Below are 18,440 nucleotides of genomic sequence, written 5' to 3' on the forward strand. Positions count from 1 at the left end.
CTTTGATATGATGATTTGAACTTGGCTATGATCTATTAGTTTTGCTATGTGAATTTTCTACCTTTTATATGTTATTTTGGCTTCATTATAGAAAATTTCGGCTTGTAGTTGTAAATTTCAGCTTAGGGTTATATTTTTCCAGTTTCATTATGGCAGTTCTTGAATTAGATAATTGGCTATTTTGGGTGGCTTTGTGGCCTTAAACAAGTATACTTTATAGCCTAAAACTTGTGGTTGTGATTGAGGTTGGATTGCTATGAATATAAGTGTTGAGTTTGGAAGGGAAAATTAAGAAAATAAGGGAAGTGCTGCTGAAATTTTTGTTACTTCTTTTCTCGTGATATGAGTGATATTAGAGGGTTGATTTTGGGTTAGTTTGGACTTAGGTTACTTATGATTTCTTGAGTCCACCTGGGTAGTGATGTATAAGCTGAATTTTGTCCAAAAATCAAGTGTAAAACAAGAGGAAAAATTCTTCTATCATGCTCTCTTAGTTTCGTTTGCCCAACTTTAGACTCGAAGTTGATTGTTTTTCTTCTAAAAGTCGTGCATATATCTTATGTATATTTTGCTAAGCTTTATAAGTTATAAATATCCAATTTTCCTCTTTTGGTTTCTTACATCTTGTGAGTCTAAGTGCTTTTCATTTTACACTAATAACTCACTTGAACCAAACTCCTAGAATGTACTTGGATACTCTTTGATTAGTTTTCAAATTTGTCTTTGAACTTTGTGTTTTGAGAGGCCAAACCTAGATAGGTGTATGGCTCATAATTAAGTCTAAAGTGAGCACTTCATTAACCTAAGTTTTGAATGGTCGGATTATAACATCTTGTCTTGGTTACTTTTAGGGTTTAACGATGGGAACGAGCACAACCCAGAGTCGAACGTTTAGCGTCGATCTACCTTAAAAGGTGAGTGTACCTCTTGCATGATTTATTGTGTAAAGTGAACTACTTGTGACTGAAATTTATGATTTATTTGATTGTGACTTTGGTTTAATATGGACTAGATGGGTGTGTACTTTATCACATTTGATTCCACTTGACTGTTTGACTAGTCTACTGTTTATTTGAAATCTGTTATTTGTGCATGAATTTGATGTCCTTTGCAACCTAATACCCGGCGACCATCCTGTAAATTGAGCTCAAACCTCATTGGTAGTTAATCAAATCAAGTCAGCAAGAGCTTGGTCGAGGTAGATTGACAAACCATGAGGAAACTGTTACTGATTCACTGAATACTGAATCCTTCTAATATTTGGTATACTCGAGCATTACCACCACTATTTCTGTTTGGTGTTCGGGCCCGGTAAGGGGTACGTTTGGTGGATGGAAACTGGTGTAAAGTGAGGATCTATGGTCTAAATTTTTTTTGCTTCTCTAAATGTTGACGGAGTGTCAATGAGGTTGGATCAAGCTAGTGTGACTGGGCAATTTGGCTCTTGAGAGCCATCTATATCCTTTTATTTGAACTGCTCTGTATTGGTTGTGGTGCTTACTCATTCCTTTACTTTATGCTTATATTTAATAGATTAAAGTTCTAACTATGTGATTTTCAACTGCATGACCTATGGCACCTCATTGGGAGAAAGCTCACTTTGTTACCTTTGTTTTCCTTACAGGGGGCGAAGTTTTGGGAGGGTGATTTTTAGGAAAAGTTGAGACTGATTTCGTGGTGCAAGATGTCTGAAAAGGAAACGAAAGCAAGAAGACAGATTTGTCTTGGAAATTTCTTGAATTTTGGTAGTTTTGTTAACTATCTTTCCGTACGAGTTTTCAAATGAAATTTGATAGAGGAGTAGTCCTCATACGGAAGTTGAATTGTACCAATTTTGGTGTCAATCTAAGACCATTGCGATATGCAAATAATGTGTCAAAGTTGTTCTTCAAATCTGGAAAATTGACCAAACAGTCATCATTTTTGGCCAACTTTGAGCTACGATATCTTGATGCTCAAAACTCCGAATCTAGTACTGTTTATTGTGTTCAAAACTTTGATTGGAGCTCTAACAGTGTTATGAATTTCAGAGCTTAGTTCACTTTTGGTGAATTTAACCGAATTTCCAAAGTTTGCCGAAAAACAAGACTGAAACTATCTTGTATGCTCAGATCAGCCACTTTGAGCTGAAAAAGGATTGTCTTCTATTTAGAACCTTGGAAAATGTCTTCTAGAAACTTTTAATACTTTGAATCTAGTTTCCAGCGGTATAAATTTTTCCAATTTTTGACTTATTGAGTGCAAGATCTGATTTTTCTAAGTTTGGTATGCAAAACTGAAATTTGCTGATTTCTTAGAAAATGCAATTTTGGGAACTTGACTTCTTTTTTTGATATTGATTGAACATTTTTAACCCGATTTCATGGGGAATATGAGTTTCCTTAGTAACCTTAAACTCCTCACTTTTGAATCTTGATTTTCGATAAAGTGAAGCTTATAAGGACATTTACTTGAATTTTAAAGCTAGTGTTTATTCTTCCTTAATTGATAAGGAATTTGTGAAAATGTGAGGGTGATTGTTAGTCGTTTCTTCAGGCGATCAAGAAGGCCTCAAAGAGAATCCCGAAATGGATCATTAAAGACTTTTCACTCACTTTTGTTGGGAATTGGTGAGTGTCAAGTGCATGTTTTGTCGCAATTGTGTGAATTGCTTCTTATGGACTAAATAATTGATAACTGTTGAGTCGAGTGTGTACTTTATCGCACTCGTTCTCTTTTAACTGAAATGTATAACTAAATTGTACAACTGACTGAACTACTCATAACTAAATTGTATTTGGATGACTGGATATCATTGGAGTGAATCTTCTCGACTTATAACTGAACTATGGGGACGCCCAAAGCGCAATTAGCCGACCTTGCGACTCGAGCCAGCAAGGGCTTGGTCAAGGAGTTTAGTGAACCATGAGATAACTGTAAGTTTGATCTATTGAGAGATCTTGCTTGGCCTACTCGCGTAGTAGTGCCTTTTATAGAAGTTCGGGCCCGGTGCGGTGTATGGTGGACGGAACTGTGAAGTGAGTGAAGTTCTACAGATTTAAATGCCGACCTGGTTGACGGAGTGTCACCACAGGAAGGTATTCGATCGAGGTTTGGCGAAGCAAGTGGAACTTAGCTCCTGAGAGCTTCAATATCCTTGAATTGTTTCTGTTTACTTTCCCTACTTGAAATGTCAATTAATTGAATTTTACAGTGTACCTACTGGGTAAACGTGATTGTTACTTGAACTATGTGTCTGCATGTGTGTTCTTGGCCTCACTGAGTATTAGTTCATCCCATTAGATTTGTTTTCCTTAACAGGGACCGAAATAGAAGGAGTTATGGATAAGTCGGCTTGAGGCACTTTTGCATTAAGGTTTCGATGGTAATCGACTAGACATATTTTGGAAGTTGTATATTTTGAGAAAGTGATGTATGTTGAATTTGCGATGTAAGAATGAACATTTATGTATGGAAATGACTTCGTACCTTTATTCCGAATTTCATTGTTAATATTAGACTTTAAGTTTGAACGGGATTTGTACCGAGTCCTGGCGAGAGTTAGGCAGGCATCCCGCGGATACCCGTTGGTTCGCCTCAGGGAGAAGTGGTGGCGTTACAGTTGTTATTAGAGTTTAGGCTTCAGAGGCTAGTTCACTTTCAGTGAATTTTACCGAATTTCCAAAGTTTGCCGAAAAACAGAAGTTCTACAGATTTAAATGCCGACCTGGTTGACGGAGTGTCACCACAGGAAGGTATTCGATCGAGGTTTGGCGAAGCAAGTGGAACTTAGCTCCTGAGAGCTTCAATATCCTTGAATTGTTTCTGTTTACTTTCCCTACTTGAAATGTCAATTAATTGAATTTTACAGTGTACCTACTGGGTAAACGTGATTGTTACTTGAACTATGTGTCTGCATGCGTGTTTCTTGGCCTCACTGAGTATTAGTTCATCCCATTAGATTTGTTTTCCTTAACAGGGACCGAAATAGAAGGAGTTATGGATAAGCCGGCTTGAGGCACTTTTGCATTAAAGTTTCGATGGTAATCGACTAGACATATTTTGGAAGTTGTATATTTTGAGAAAGTGATGTATGTTGAATTTGCGATGTAAGAATGAACATTTATGTATGGAAATGACTTTGTACCTTTATTCCGAATTTCATTGTTAGTATTAGACTTTAAGTTTGGACGGGATTTGTACTGAGTCCTGGCGAGAGTTAGGCAGGCATCCCGCGGATACCCGTTGGTTCGCCTCAGGGAGAAGTGGTGGCGTTACAGTTGTTATTAGAGTTTAGGCTTCAGAGGCTAGTTCACTTTCAGTGAATTTTACCGAATTTCCAAAGTTTGCCGAAAAACAACACTGAAACTATCTTGTATGCTCAGATCAGCCACGTTTAGCTGAAAAATTATTGTCTTCCGTTTAGAATCTTGAAAAATGTCTTCTAGGAACTTTAAGTACTTTGGATCTAGTTTCCAATGGTATAAATTTTTCAAATTTTGGACTTATTGAGTGCAAGATCTGATTTTTCTAAATTTGTCATGCAAAACTGAAATTTGCCGATTTTTTAGAAAATGCAATTTTGGAACTTGACTTCTTTTCTTGATATTGATTGAACATTTTTAACCCCATTTCATGAGGAATATGAGTTTCCTTAGTAACCTTAAATTCCTCACTTTTGAATCTTGATTTTCGATAAAGTGAAGCTTACGAGGACATTTACTTGAATTTTAAAGCTAGTGTTTATTCTTTCTTAATTGATAAGGAATTTGTGAAAATGTGAGGGTGATTGTTAGTCATTTCTTCAGGCTATCAAGAAGGCCTCAAAGAGAATCCCGAAATGGATCATTAAAGACTTTTCACTCACTTTTGTTGGGAATTGGTGAGTGTCAAGTGCATGTTTTGTTGCAATTGTGTGAATTGCTTCTTATGGACTAAATAATTGATAACTGTTGAGTCGAGTGTGTACTTTATCGCACTCGTTCTCTTTTAACTGAAATGTATAACTAAATTGTACAACTGAACTGAACTGCTCATAACTAAATTGTATTTGGATGACTGGATATCATTGGAGTGAATCTCCTCGACTTATAACTGAACTATGGGGACGTCCAAATCTCAATTAGCCGACCTTGCGACCCGAGCCAGCAAGGGCTTGGTCGAGGTGTTTAGTGAACCATGAGATAACTATAAGCTTGATCTATTGAGAGATCTTGCTTGGCCTACTCGCGTAGTAGTGCCTTTTATAGAAGTTCGGGCCCGGTGCGGTGTATGGTGGATGGAACTGTGAAGTAAGTGGAGCTCTACAGACTGAAATGCCGACCCGGTTGACGGAGTGTCTCCGCGGAAAGGTATTCGATTGAGGTTTTGCGAAGCAAGTAGAACTTAGCTCCTGAGAGCTTCAATATCCTTGAATTGTTTCTGTTTACTTTCCCTACTTGAAATGTCAATTAATTGAATTTTACAGTGTACCTACTGGGTAAACGTGATTGTTACTTGAACTATGTGTCTGCATGTGTGTTTCTTGGTCTCACTGAGTATTAGCTCATCCCATTAGATTTGTTTTCCTCAACAGGGAGCGAAATGGAAGGAGTTATGGAAAAGCCGGCTTGAGGCACTTTTGCATTAAGGTTTCGATGGTAATCGACTAGACATATTTTGAAAGTTGTATATTTTGGGAACGTGATTGTATATTGAATTTGTGATGTAAGAATGAACATTTATGTATGGAAATGACTTCATACCTTTATTCTGACTTTTATTATTAGTATTAGACTTCAAGTTTGGACGGGATTTGTACTGAGTCCTGGCGAGAGCTGGGCAAGCGTTCCGCAGATACCCTTTAGTTCGCTTTAGAGAGAAATGGGAGCGTCACAAGTCTAGTGAATTCGATTGTTCTTGATATTTTGATGCCACAAGATTGCGTTACATAATATATCCAATTTAAAAAAAATAGATTTAAGGGGTTGCAATACTTGAAGTAGAAACATAGGAATAGACGAGAGTAGATGCTTTAATAAAACAATCTTACCTTCAACTGAAGTAATTTAGCACTCTAATTCCAACCGAGCTCTCATTTTTGCAATAATACCATCAAATAGAAGGCAAGTGATCATTCCTCTAGTAATAGGAGGAATTAAGTAAGTGAATGGAAAAAACTGTTGCTAAAAACCCAACTTAGACTTGACCAACCACACTTGCTCTTCATTAGCTCGAATAGAAATAAGAAACAAACTCTTTGAGATGTTGATTCTCTGTCCTGAATAGGCTTCATACTACCCAAAAAATGTAAGTAACACATGAAAACAATCCTTTGAGCATCATGCAAAAATCAAGATATCAACTGCAAAAGTCAAATAAGGAATCTAACTACTAGCTGTGACATAAAAACGTCGAACATCCTACAAGTATAAGCGATGAATGCCACGGCCAAAAAATCCACCACTAATAAAAAGAATGCAAGAGATGTAAAGTAAAATGATCCAAATTATTAAAGTACCTAGATTTATTCTTTTATTTTCTTTTAGGAATAATTTCTTGAACCTCTTTTAGATTTTTGACAATATCACTTAACAACATTGAAGTTTAAAAAATTCATTTGCCCTCCTATTTTCAAATTTTTGTAACATTCATAACCTAATTCAAATTATATGATTAAAACACCATGTTTAGGAAAGAGAAAATTATTTCATTCAAAAGTTGCCCTTTTGTTGTGGCCCCTTAATTGTAATGACAAGTCAATATAAAATCTTTTGACATTTGAAAATTTGATGGATATGTTCTTTGATGAAAACTTATAAGTTGAGAGATCCTATAACAAATCCTATCTATAATTTGGATACAAAAATTAAAATTGATGAATTATAAATAATTAACAAAGCATATAAAAACTATTTGAAATATTGTAAAGATGAAGAAAATAATTTTTTTCACCTTCTAAACATCTCAAACATGTTTTAAATATAATTTTAAATGTTTTCCCTTTTCAAAATTTTCAAGCCATTGACTTGGATAAATAAAAATTAAAGATTCTAAATAGTTTATAAAAATTTATTAAATTTGCTCAAAACATTTTACATAAAAAGAAAGATTTTTCTAATTTGGTAATCTAATGGCACATATGGATAAATGAAAGTGGGCTCAATATTGAAGTTTTAAAATCATAACTAACCCCTTGAATTGTATCATTTTGTAGAAGAAATCTATGCCTTTGCAAAAAAAAATTAACAATAATATTGGGTTTATTTCTTATTATATGACCTTAGAGTATCAAATAGACAAGCCCTAAAGGCAATAAATTCTTTTGTGATTTAAAACATGTTAAATAAAATTTTCGCTCTGTATCAATTAGGTGATTTTGGGTACTTTTCACGAACTTTACTGTAACGGTGTATGCAAAAAAATTTTACTATAAATGGTTCATTTGGATTCAATGTTTTTGAAAATGTATTTTGGGGTGTTTTTAAAATTAAAATATTTTAGATATTTTTTATAAATTTGTTAAAAATAACCCACCACCATCCTCTATTCCTCCTCTACCGCCACCATCCTCCTCTACCATCGTCACCGCCATCATCTCCTCCCTCATCCTTGTTTATCCCTCTCCTTTTCTCCTCTCTCCTCCCTCTTTCCCTCCCCTTCCCTGACCTCCGTCTTCTCTTTCCCTCCTCCCCCTTCCCTAACAGAGAAGGAGAGGGGAGGGAAGGAGGAGGATGGAGGGAAGAGGAGGAAGAGGAAGAGAGGGGAGAAAGGAAGGGTAAGAGGTTGTAGTAATGGTAAATGTGGAGAAGGGAGGAGGAGAGCGGTGGTGAAAATTATGGGTGATAGTATAGTGGATGGTGGTGGTGCTTGAAAGAAACAAATGTGGTAGGATTTGTTATTTTTTTAATCTTATTTTTGTACATTGTATTTGAGATATATGTTTTTTGAGGTGTTTTTGGAGTTTGTTATTCTAGATTCCACAAACAAAACCAGTTTATAGAAAAACACTCAATCCAATAGTCTTTACTATTTGTTAAGCATATTGCTTATGGTTGTAGTTACTATATTTTGTCCCTTTAGAAAAACACATCTATAATTTTCAAGAAGCTTCTTGAAAATGTTACTTCTTGAAAAGTAACTACAACCCGTTATCCTTATCCTTATTTTCAAGAAGCTCACCATGTATTTTCAAGAAGCCTAAAGATCTAGAATACGGTATCTGTGACGACCCCACCTCCCCCTAGGGCGTACCCCAGGGTTTAGTGGACCGCCTGCCCAACTCTCGCCAGGACTCACTCACTCACTCCAACTCAAATAGGGTACAACCTCAATAATAAAGGAAATAACAATTACCTACTTAGGAAAGTACAATTACATTCATTTCTGTCTCAAACATCCATACAACCCCAAATACATCAAAAGATTGGAGTTCTAAATACATTCAACCCTAATCAAGTGACTAGTGCGAGTACAATTACAAATTTCAGAAAAACTAGACTACGCTAGTCTGTACAAGTCTCACGCCTCGCCCGTACCTCCTGTAAGGAAAACAAATGGCGTGGAATGAGCTAAAAGCCTAGTGAGGTTTCAAATAGCAAGTCGACCATTATTTAGAAGTGAAAGTATCAGAATAGGAAAATAGCGAGCATAACAAGTCTATAAAAGTGAGCAATAACACTTCAAGTAGCAAATCTCAAAATGAGCGAGTGTAAAGTGTTTTTTTTTTCCAAAAGAAACAATAATTCAATAAGTAATAATCATTTCAAAGTATAAGGATACGGATGGCTCTCAGGAGCCAAGTTCCCATTGTTTCACTAGAGCTTGATCAAGTAGTAGTTGACACTCCGTCAACTTTCAAGCAAAGTAACCAGTCCAGTAGAGCACCACTTAGAGCTACAATCTCCGTCCACCATCCAAACCCCCTACTGGGCCCAAAATCCTCGATGAACACTGGTGGTAATATTCGAGCAAACCGATTCGTTGAGGAGATAACACTCTACTCGACAATACTAGATACTCATGGTTCGTTATCTAATTGACCAAACCCTTGCCGGCTCGACTCGATTAACTAACTAGTGGGGTTTGGGGTCCCCAAGAGGTCGATGAGATAACATCTCCAATCAACTGAATCAAGATTAAAATACGGAGACGGGAATGAGAGGCACCTCCCACTCAAATTGAGTGTGGTACATACTGCCGCTCAGCACTTACAAGTCAAGCACAAAAATATCAAGTCAATTGCAACAATAAACAAGTACATATCACATTAGGGCAAGTGCGATAAAGTACACCCTTGCTCGACCATACTAATCAAATATCATTCGATCACATTAGTCAAGTATTGAAAACAAGTGTCAAATTCCATCAGGTATTTGGAAGCACTTACCAAAGATGTAGTGCTTCTACGGATCACGTTCAGGTATTACTCCTTGTTGGGAATCCAAATCTGCGATAAAACATCGTTTAAGAGCTTTGAAATCACTAAGGTTTGAAACTTAAACGTTTCGTTTAACGAGAATCAAGTGATTGAAACTCATTTGGAGAATATTCATAAAACTGATGCTCACTCTTAAAACTTTGAAATTTTGAAGCGATTAACTTTGAAATCACTATTTGAGTCGAAGAGACGAGGAAATCGTATTTCTATTAGTCGTTACTTTTATTTTTCCAAAGGTACAAGTTTCGGTCGAATTCTAGCTTACATACCTCTATGAAAGAGGACTTGAATAACTTAGACAATTCAAGCTCAAATTCAACCCCAACTCTTTGCTCAAACTACAAATGCACACGTCTAGTTCTCGAATGAAAATTTGGGCAGTACGCCCTTTGTATTTACCTATTTTTCAGCTATTTATGGCTTCATTATTTTTCTCAGATCAGCCCCAAAGTCACACACAAGCAGTGTTACCATCATAGCCCTTCAATTAGGCTCCAAAATCATTCAATTATAACACAAATCTAATAATACAACTGGAAATCAGTTTTGAAGACAAAAGGCTAAACAGCAGATTTGACATCTTATAGCATTTTGGTCACAACTGGAGTTACGTTTATCAGATTGGGGTAAACTTTATACCATCTCGAAGTTAAGACAAAGGGTTACAACTTTCATGAAGACAGTCAACCCAGTTCACATTTGATCTAGGTCGAATTTGCAGATTATAGAACCAGAATTTCAATGTCAGTCTGGTTGTCAGCACTGGATTTGAATGACAATAACTCAAACTACAAAATTTCAATGTCAGTCTGGTTGTCAGCACTGGATTTGAATGACAATAACTCAAACTACAAAATTCCGATTGAGGCATTTTCAGATGTGTTGGAAAGCTGAAACATAGGGCTAAAATTTTCATGTTTTGACCAAATGCTGATTTGATACAGATCAAAGTGAAAAACGAAGCCAAAAATGTGAAATCTCAAAACTGTCCGCAAAATAGTACATTTGGCAGTCAAGGGTATTTTTGTCATATCATATGCTACAATGTTCTGATTGAGCTGAAATTTTACAGACAGCTATATATCACCATTTTCTACAACTTTAATGTTTCGACCTAAGCCTGATTCAGCTTTTAACATGGACGAATTAAACAGGTCAAAAGCAAGACAGTGTCAATCTTAAAGCTGGAAATTTGATGAATTCAAGGTTTAAAATTCTCATTCATGTCTTGAACCACTATCCCAACTCCCTATCCAAGCTTATAAACATCATATGCTATATAAACAACAAGAAATACAACTGAACAACTTAAACCCTAGCTCAAAAATCCACCACATCCATCAAAACTACTTAAATAACCATCCTTAGCCAAGAGTATGAGTTGCTAGCCAAACTTAAATAAGATTAAGGGAGAGAAATAGAAAAGACAGCCATAATACCTCACCAAGGATGCTTGCAAGAGAAAACCATAACCTTTCCTTCTAAGACTTTACCACACAAAGCTTTCCAACCACCAAAAGAGAAGTTTAATCTGTTTAGTTCGGTTGATTTCACTCAAATAAGGCAAAATCTAAGGTTGGAGTTGAAGTTTGTTTTCTCTCTTTCCCTCTCCAAAATTTTGGCCATGCTAGTAAGAAATGAAGCAAAATTGGCCAAGAAGAAAGAAACTTGTCTTAGTCAAACAATCGTTGGATTGCCGACACTTGTCGCTCAAGATCCTTCTTTGTTTTTGTTTTCTTTTCTTCTTTTTCCTTAGTCAATAATGGTGGCTGACTTATGGGTTAATTAAGGGCTAATTAGCTCAATTAAAAACAAGAATATTAAGCTAATGAAGTTGTGACGGCCCCACCTCCCCCTACGGTGTATCCCAGGGTTCGCCGGGTCGCTTGCCCAACTCTCGCCGGGACTCACTCACTCACTACCGTCCTCAAATGAATTACAAGATAAATCTCAAATATTACATCCAATTCTCCAAGATTTGCATATCACGAATACCAGAAAGTAAACCCTAAAAAAAAACTAATAACTATAATCACCACAACAACTATATACATCTGGCTAGTCAACTTATAACAAGTACAAATTCAACTCATCTATAATCAAAACACTAAACTAAACACCTTCCCAAGCGATCCTCACGTCGGCCCTGTGCTAAGGAAAACAAATAGAATGGGGTAAGCTATATGCTTAGTGAGTAATCAGGGGAAAAATGTAAACTCATATAATTAAACAAGTAAATCAGGATATTTCACATCAATGACAGAAAAGTAACATCACAATGGTAGGATACGTGTGGCTCCAAATCCAGTTCAATTCCCCGGGCTTGAATGCCTGTTGACACTCCAACAACCAAAATACTCATGGTCTGTAGACTCCACTTAAACTTCTCCGTTCACCTTATGAACCCCCGTTGGCCAGTCAACAGCACACAGCAGCTCGAGCGAAAAAATAACTTAGTTTTCGTCAAAACTTTAACAAGGAATTAAATCCCAAGGTTAGCAGGGAACTATCTTCGACCAAGCCCCAACTGGCTCGAATAGTTCGTCTAACCCTTGGAACCGAGCTGGAACCAAGCCCTAAGATATCCGATCTCTCAATAGATAGTATCTCTCAACAAGTACGCAACAAAGTACTTACCCGAAACAGTACACAGCAAATGGGATTTAATTCAAGTTAGATAATCACCCCCATCAGCACACAACAAAAGGGTGATACTCAAGTCATGCAATCACCCTCATCAGCACAAAGCAAAAGGGTGATACTCAAGTCATGCAATCACCATCATCAGCACACAGCAAAAGGGTGATACTCAACATAAGGCATGTATTCTCACAAAGGAAATCAAAACAAAGGATGGGCTTAGGTCGAGTGAGATAAAGTACACCCTCACCTAAGTACCCATTTAACATATACAAGGTACTTCAACAATTCCACATCAATAAACAACCCAATTACTCACTTGATAAAGCTTGGCACGAAAACGATACAATTCACTGAGCTTGACCGTCACCATCAAAAGCCTCACAATCTGTATTGACAGATTATATACACACATAAGTGAAACGACCATACAAAAGCAGTTTATAACTTAAACGATCGAGAACGGTTGAAAACGGTCAAAAATAATAAAAAAAAGTACAAAACGGGTTACACGAATTTGACCATAAGTGGAGCTGTGGTTATCGGATCAAAATGTACTAGATAGTGTTTCGAAACTTAGATAAAAGGTTACAACTTTCATGAAGATACCTCAACCCAGTTTTCAGTGTATCCAAGTCAAATTTACATGATACAGAACTAGAACTCCAAAAGCTAGTTTAGTCCTCTAGTGAAACTTTGGCGGCATGTCCCTTGTGTTTACTTATTTTCCAGCCATTTATGGCTTCTTTCTTTTCCTCAATCAAACCCAAAGTTACACACACAATCATCTCATTTCAATAGCCGTTCAATAGGCTCAAGGTAATACAAGTACAAAATCAACCTAACGACATGTGCGGAAATGAGGTTTAGCAAAAGACAGATTTAACATGTTTTTGCGTAACGGACACAACCGAAGCTACGCTTATCGGATTGGGATAAAATTTATACTGTTTCGAAGCTAAGATAGAGGGTTACAGTTTTGATGAAGATCGCTTAGTCCAAATTCTAGTGTAACCCAGTTAAATTCTCAATTCACGAACCAAATTCCAATTAACTGGCTAGTTAACTGTACTACCTTTAAATGGCCATATCTCAGGCTACCAAAGTCCATTTAAGACGTTCTTGGAGGCATTGAAAAGCTAAGACAAAGCACTAAAACTTTCATGTTTTGACTAAAAGCTAGTTCAGTACGCATCGAGGTGAACAAATGCAACCAACTTAGTGTACTGGCAAAACTGTTTGCTGATTTCACTCCTAGGGCAGTCAGGGTATTTTCATCTTTTCATAGGGTACGTTCCTCCGATTGAGTTGAAATTTTGTAGAAAACTATAAAATATCATTCTCTACAACTTTTATGTTTTGTACTAAGCCTAATTCGGCGTCTAACATGATGAAATAGAACCAGGCAGAACTGAAGCTAAATTTTCCAGACTCTGGTGCTGTGTTTGGATTGATCATTTTTTCAAAAACAAGTTTTTCAAATACAATACACAATAATTCAAAAAACATATCATCCATCCAATATATTAAATATTTCAAAAAATGTTTATAGTAAAAATTTTTCGTACACACTACTACAGTAAACTTTTTTAAAAGCACCCCTGAAAACAGCTAATCCAAATGGAGCGTGGAATTTTTGTTATTTCAAGCTATAATTCACATTTTCACCTTGAAACCACCACTACTATCACCTTTAGAAGATCATATACCACATATATACATCATACCACACCTAACCCACAAGAAACCCTAACTCAAAAGTCATCCATCTAATCATTAAAATCACTTGAAACAAGCATCACAAACACAATACCAACATTAATACCCAACTTAATCATGATTAATGGAGAAAGAATGGTTGATCAGCCATTATACCTCAAGACAAGGTCTTGTAAGAATGATCCTTCACCTCTCCTTGAAATTCTTGGTTCCTTAAGCTTCCCAAGCTTCCAACTAGTGATTAATCGGTTTAATTTTTCTTGGTTGCACTCAAGAGGTTGGATTCAAGGTAGAAGATTGAACTTTCTTCACTCTCTTGCTCCTCCTAGCTCTCAGCCAAAATAGGAAGAAAAATGAGGAAAAATGAGCTGAAATGAGATATAAGAAGGCAAGACAAAAAGGTTTGGTTAAGGCCATAGGTGGCCGACACTTGTCACCACCAAAGCCATCCAAATTTCTCTTTCTTTTCCTTGCATTTTGGGCCACATATTTCGGTTATAAGGCTGAGGATGAGAGAGATATTTTGCAAAAATATCAAGGGTATGTGGTGGTAGGAAAGTAGTGGTCAAGTGGTGGGTTCAATCGGTAGTGATCGATACCCGTCGGTTTGAACCGATTTTTCTTAAATCGCGTATACTAGGGTTTTTACCTTCTAATCACTAACTTATTATTATCACTTCTAATCATATAATATTTTCTTATCCAAAAGTCACTCTTAGCTACCAAATTTGATTCTCACTCCATACCAAATAGTTACTACAGAAAAACGTGAAAACCCTGATTCGCTCTAACTTGAAAACGGACAACGAAAACCCTCATTTCTATATTCATTTACACTTATTGTGGTGTGATTGGGTAGTAGGGCTATTATAAAATCATAAGTTCCAAATAAAAGAGGATTTTTAAGAAAAACGTGAGGGGTTTTACAATCCCATAAATTGAATTTAGGGTTTCAGTTAAAATATAAGAAATTTGAAAAACAGTCAGTCACAAGTGAAACTAGGGTTTTGATTAGACTTTTAGGGTTTCTAGTCTTTTAAAATAAAACAAGGTTTTAAATCAAACCCAAAGAAATAACTTTAGTTTCTTCTTTAAAACAAAATAATGTTTTAAAATAAAAATAAACTAAAGAAACCGTAATATCCTCTTTGAGACCAAACAAAAGATGATCCTAAAAGTTGGGGTATCACAATCTCCCCTCCTTCAAAGAATTTCGTCCTCGAAATTTTTTCAAAAGGTGATTTAGTATATAACACGATAAATTGACTAAAACAACAAGATATAACACATCAAATACACAAGAAGACATATACACAATATAATGCACCATATACACCAAGAGACATTTCAAGTTAGACAAAGTCAAGTGCAACAAGTACTATATATGTAGGCATTAACATATCACAAGTAAATGACATGTAGGAACAATGCATGGGCAAAACGAAAGAAAACGCGACTTGTCGTCCTACACTCAGTGAAAATCACCCCCTTCCGGTTTCCTACTCCACTTCCAAAGGTGCCTATTGATCTCTTGTACTCCCTCGAGCCGAACAAAGCCTGTTCATATTCCCAAAATGCAAGTCTCAAGTACTTAGCAGCGCCTCAACTCTAGAGTACTCAGGCACGAGAATCCGAAATAAGATAATTCACATCTCGAGCTGGCCAGTCCCAAGCGTAAACTATCTACAATCGAAATTCCTCCCTGACGTACCTATCTATGGTCCTCAGATACCATGAGAAAGATTTAAGGCCTATAACATTTATGATTCATAGCTTACGCTCGAACGAGCACTTAGTCCTTCATACTTATTCACCACTTAGTCCAGGCTCACTCAGCGCAGAGACCACGCGAAGCAGCTCTGATTTTTTTTTTTCCTACAAGTGGTCACTTAACTTTCAAACCAATCCCACAGTCTGGCATCTTAAACTTCAAGCCTAGAATACACTACAAAAATCTGAAACCTAAACTCTGAAACCACCTGTGACGGCCCCATCTCCCCCTAGGGCATACCCCAGGGTTCGACAAGTCGCCTGCCCAACTCTCACCGGGACTCACTCACTCACTGTCGTCCTCAAATGAATTACAAGATAAATCTCAAATATTACATCCAATTCTTCAAGATTTGCATATCACGAATACCAGAAAGTAAACCCTAAAAAAAACTGATAACTACAACCACCACGACAACTATATACATCTGGCTAGTTAACTTATAACAAGTACAAATTCAACTCATCTATAATCAAAACACTAAACACCTTCCAGAACGATCCCCGCGTCGACCCCCTGCTAAGGAAAACAAATAGAATGGGGTAAGCTATATGTTTAGTGAGTAATCAGGGAGAAAAATGTAAATTCATATAATTAAACAAGTAAATCAGGATATTTCACATCAATGATAGAAAAGTAACATCACAATGGTAGGATACGGGTGGCTCCAAAACCAGTTCAATTCCCCAAACTTGAACGCCTGTTGACACTTCGTCAACCAAAGTACTCATGGTCTGTAGACTCCACTTAAACTTCCCCGTTCACCTTATGAACCCCCGCTGGCCAGTCAACAGCACACAGCAGCTCGAGCGAAAAAATAACTTAGCTATCGTCAAAGCTTTAACAAGGAACTAAATCCCAAGGTTAGCATGGAACTATTTTTGACCAAGCCCCAGCTGGCTCGAATAGTTCGTCTAACCCTTGGAACCGGGCTGGAACCAAGCCCTGAGATATCCGATCTCTCAATAGATGGTATCTCCCAACAAGTACGCAACAAAGTACTTACCCCAAACAGTACACAGCAAATGGGGTTTAAGTCAAGTCATGCAATCACCCTCATCAGCACACAGCAAAAGGGTGATACTCAACATAAGACGTGTATTCTCACATAGGAAATCAAAACAAAGGATGGACTTAGGTCGAGTGAGATAAAGTACACCCTCACCTAAGTACCCATTTAACATATACAAGGTACTTCAACAATTCCACATCAATAAACAACCCAATTACTCACTTGATAAAGCTTGGCACGAAAACGATACAATTCACTGAGCTTGACCGTCACCATAAAAATCCTCACAATCTGTATTGACAGATTATATACACACATAAGTGAAACGACCATACAATAGCAGTTTATAACTTAAACGATCGAGAACGGTCGAAAACGGTAAAAAATAATCAAAAAAAGTACAAAATGGGTTACACGATTTTGACCATAAGTGGAGTTGTGGTTATCGGATCAAAATGTACTAGATAGTGTCTCGAAGCTTAGACAAAAGGTTACAACTTTCATGAAGACACCTCAACCCAGTTTTCAGTGTATCCAAGTCAAATTTGCAAGATACAGAACCAGAACTCCAAAAGCTAGTTTAGTCCTCCAGTGAAACTTTGGCGGCATATCCCTTGTGTTTACTTATTTTTCAGCCATTTATGGCTTCTTTCTTTTCCTCAATCAAACCCAAAGTTGCACACACAATCATCTCATTTCAATAACCGTTCAATAGGCTCAAGGTAATACAACTACAAAATCAAGCTAACGACATGTGCGGAAATGAGGTTTAGCAAAAGACAGATTTAACGTGTTTTTGCATAACGGACACAAAACGAAGCTACGCTTATCAGATTGGGATGAAATTTATATCGTTTCGAAGCTAAGACAGAGGGCTACAGTTTTGATGAAGATCACTTAGTCAAAATTATCGCGCCCCATTTTTTAATAAGAAAAATAAATAAACGAGTTTAGGAAAAATGGCTTTTGATTCAATTTTTGATTGGACAATGAATTTTTTATTTACAAAGAGAATGAAAACATGGGTCTAAATGGGACTTGAGAATGCGACGATTTGACCCAAAAATATAGTCTAAAAAAGGGTTTTTGAGTGAAAAATGGAGTCACCATTTGGTATAGAGTTAAGGTGTACCAAGTCACCTAAAAATGAATTTTTAAAGAAAAAATAGAAAAACCCTTTTTAAACGACTCCAAGTCTACGCAAATCAGAGAACAAGATTCGGGAGTAACATTTGAAGAAAGGGAAGACAAGGATAAGAATCCAAGGCACCCTTTCAACCTAGCCAAAGCTAGTGGAGCGATTTAGTCAAAGATTTTCTTATTTTTTAACCTAAAGATTTATCACATTTGGATGTACTATATGAATGCCTACCCTAGACCTAAGAGGGTATCGGAGGGTCGAAATGTATCTTCAAAGCTTACTTGGTATCAATCACATTAATTGTGACGCCCAATAAAGACTCTTCGAAGAAGTCACGAATAATGCAGGTCATGAGACTCGAAAGAAAGGAAAAGTAAAGAAAATATTAATATATCAATGTGTATGACCTAAAGGAATGCATCATAATGGGTGCGAGGGACTTATACTCATGACTTTCAATGTTTCCTTTAATAGAGGGAATACGAGCGTGCTAAGGCTAGGGAAGCCAAACTCGTCCATATCATGTGACGCCCCCAAAAATATGAGTATGAGAATCCGAAAATTTTTTTTAATATATTTTCTAGACGTTATTTTGTTTCCTTGTCTATAATTTTGTACCTTTCTTCAATATATTCATTTTTTTTACATTTTTATAAGGAAATATAGTTTTCAAATCATTTCCTTGATACAAGTTAGTCCACGTTAAGTTTGAAGTGTATTATGGACGTGGGACCTGCTAGTGCGGTAAATGTGGTATATT

The sequence above is a fragment of the Coffea arabica genome, chromosome 4c (assembly GCF_036785885.1).
Source record: "Coffea arabica cultivar ET-39 chromosome 4c, Coffea Arabica ET-39 HiFi, whole genome shotgun sequence".
Classification (NCBI taxonomy): Eukaryota; Viridiplantae; Streptophyta; class Magnoliopsida; order Gentianales; family Rubiaceae; genus Coffea; species Coffea arabica.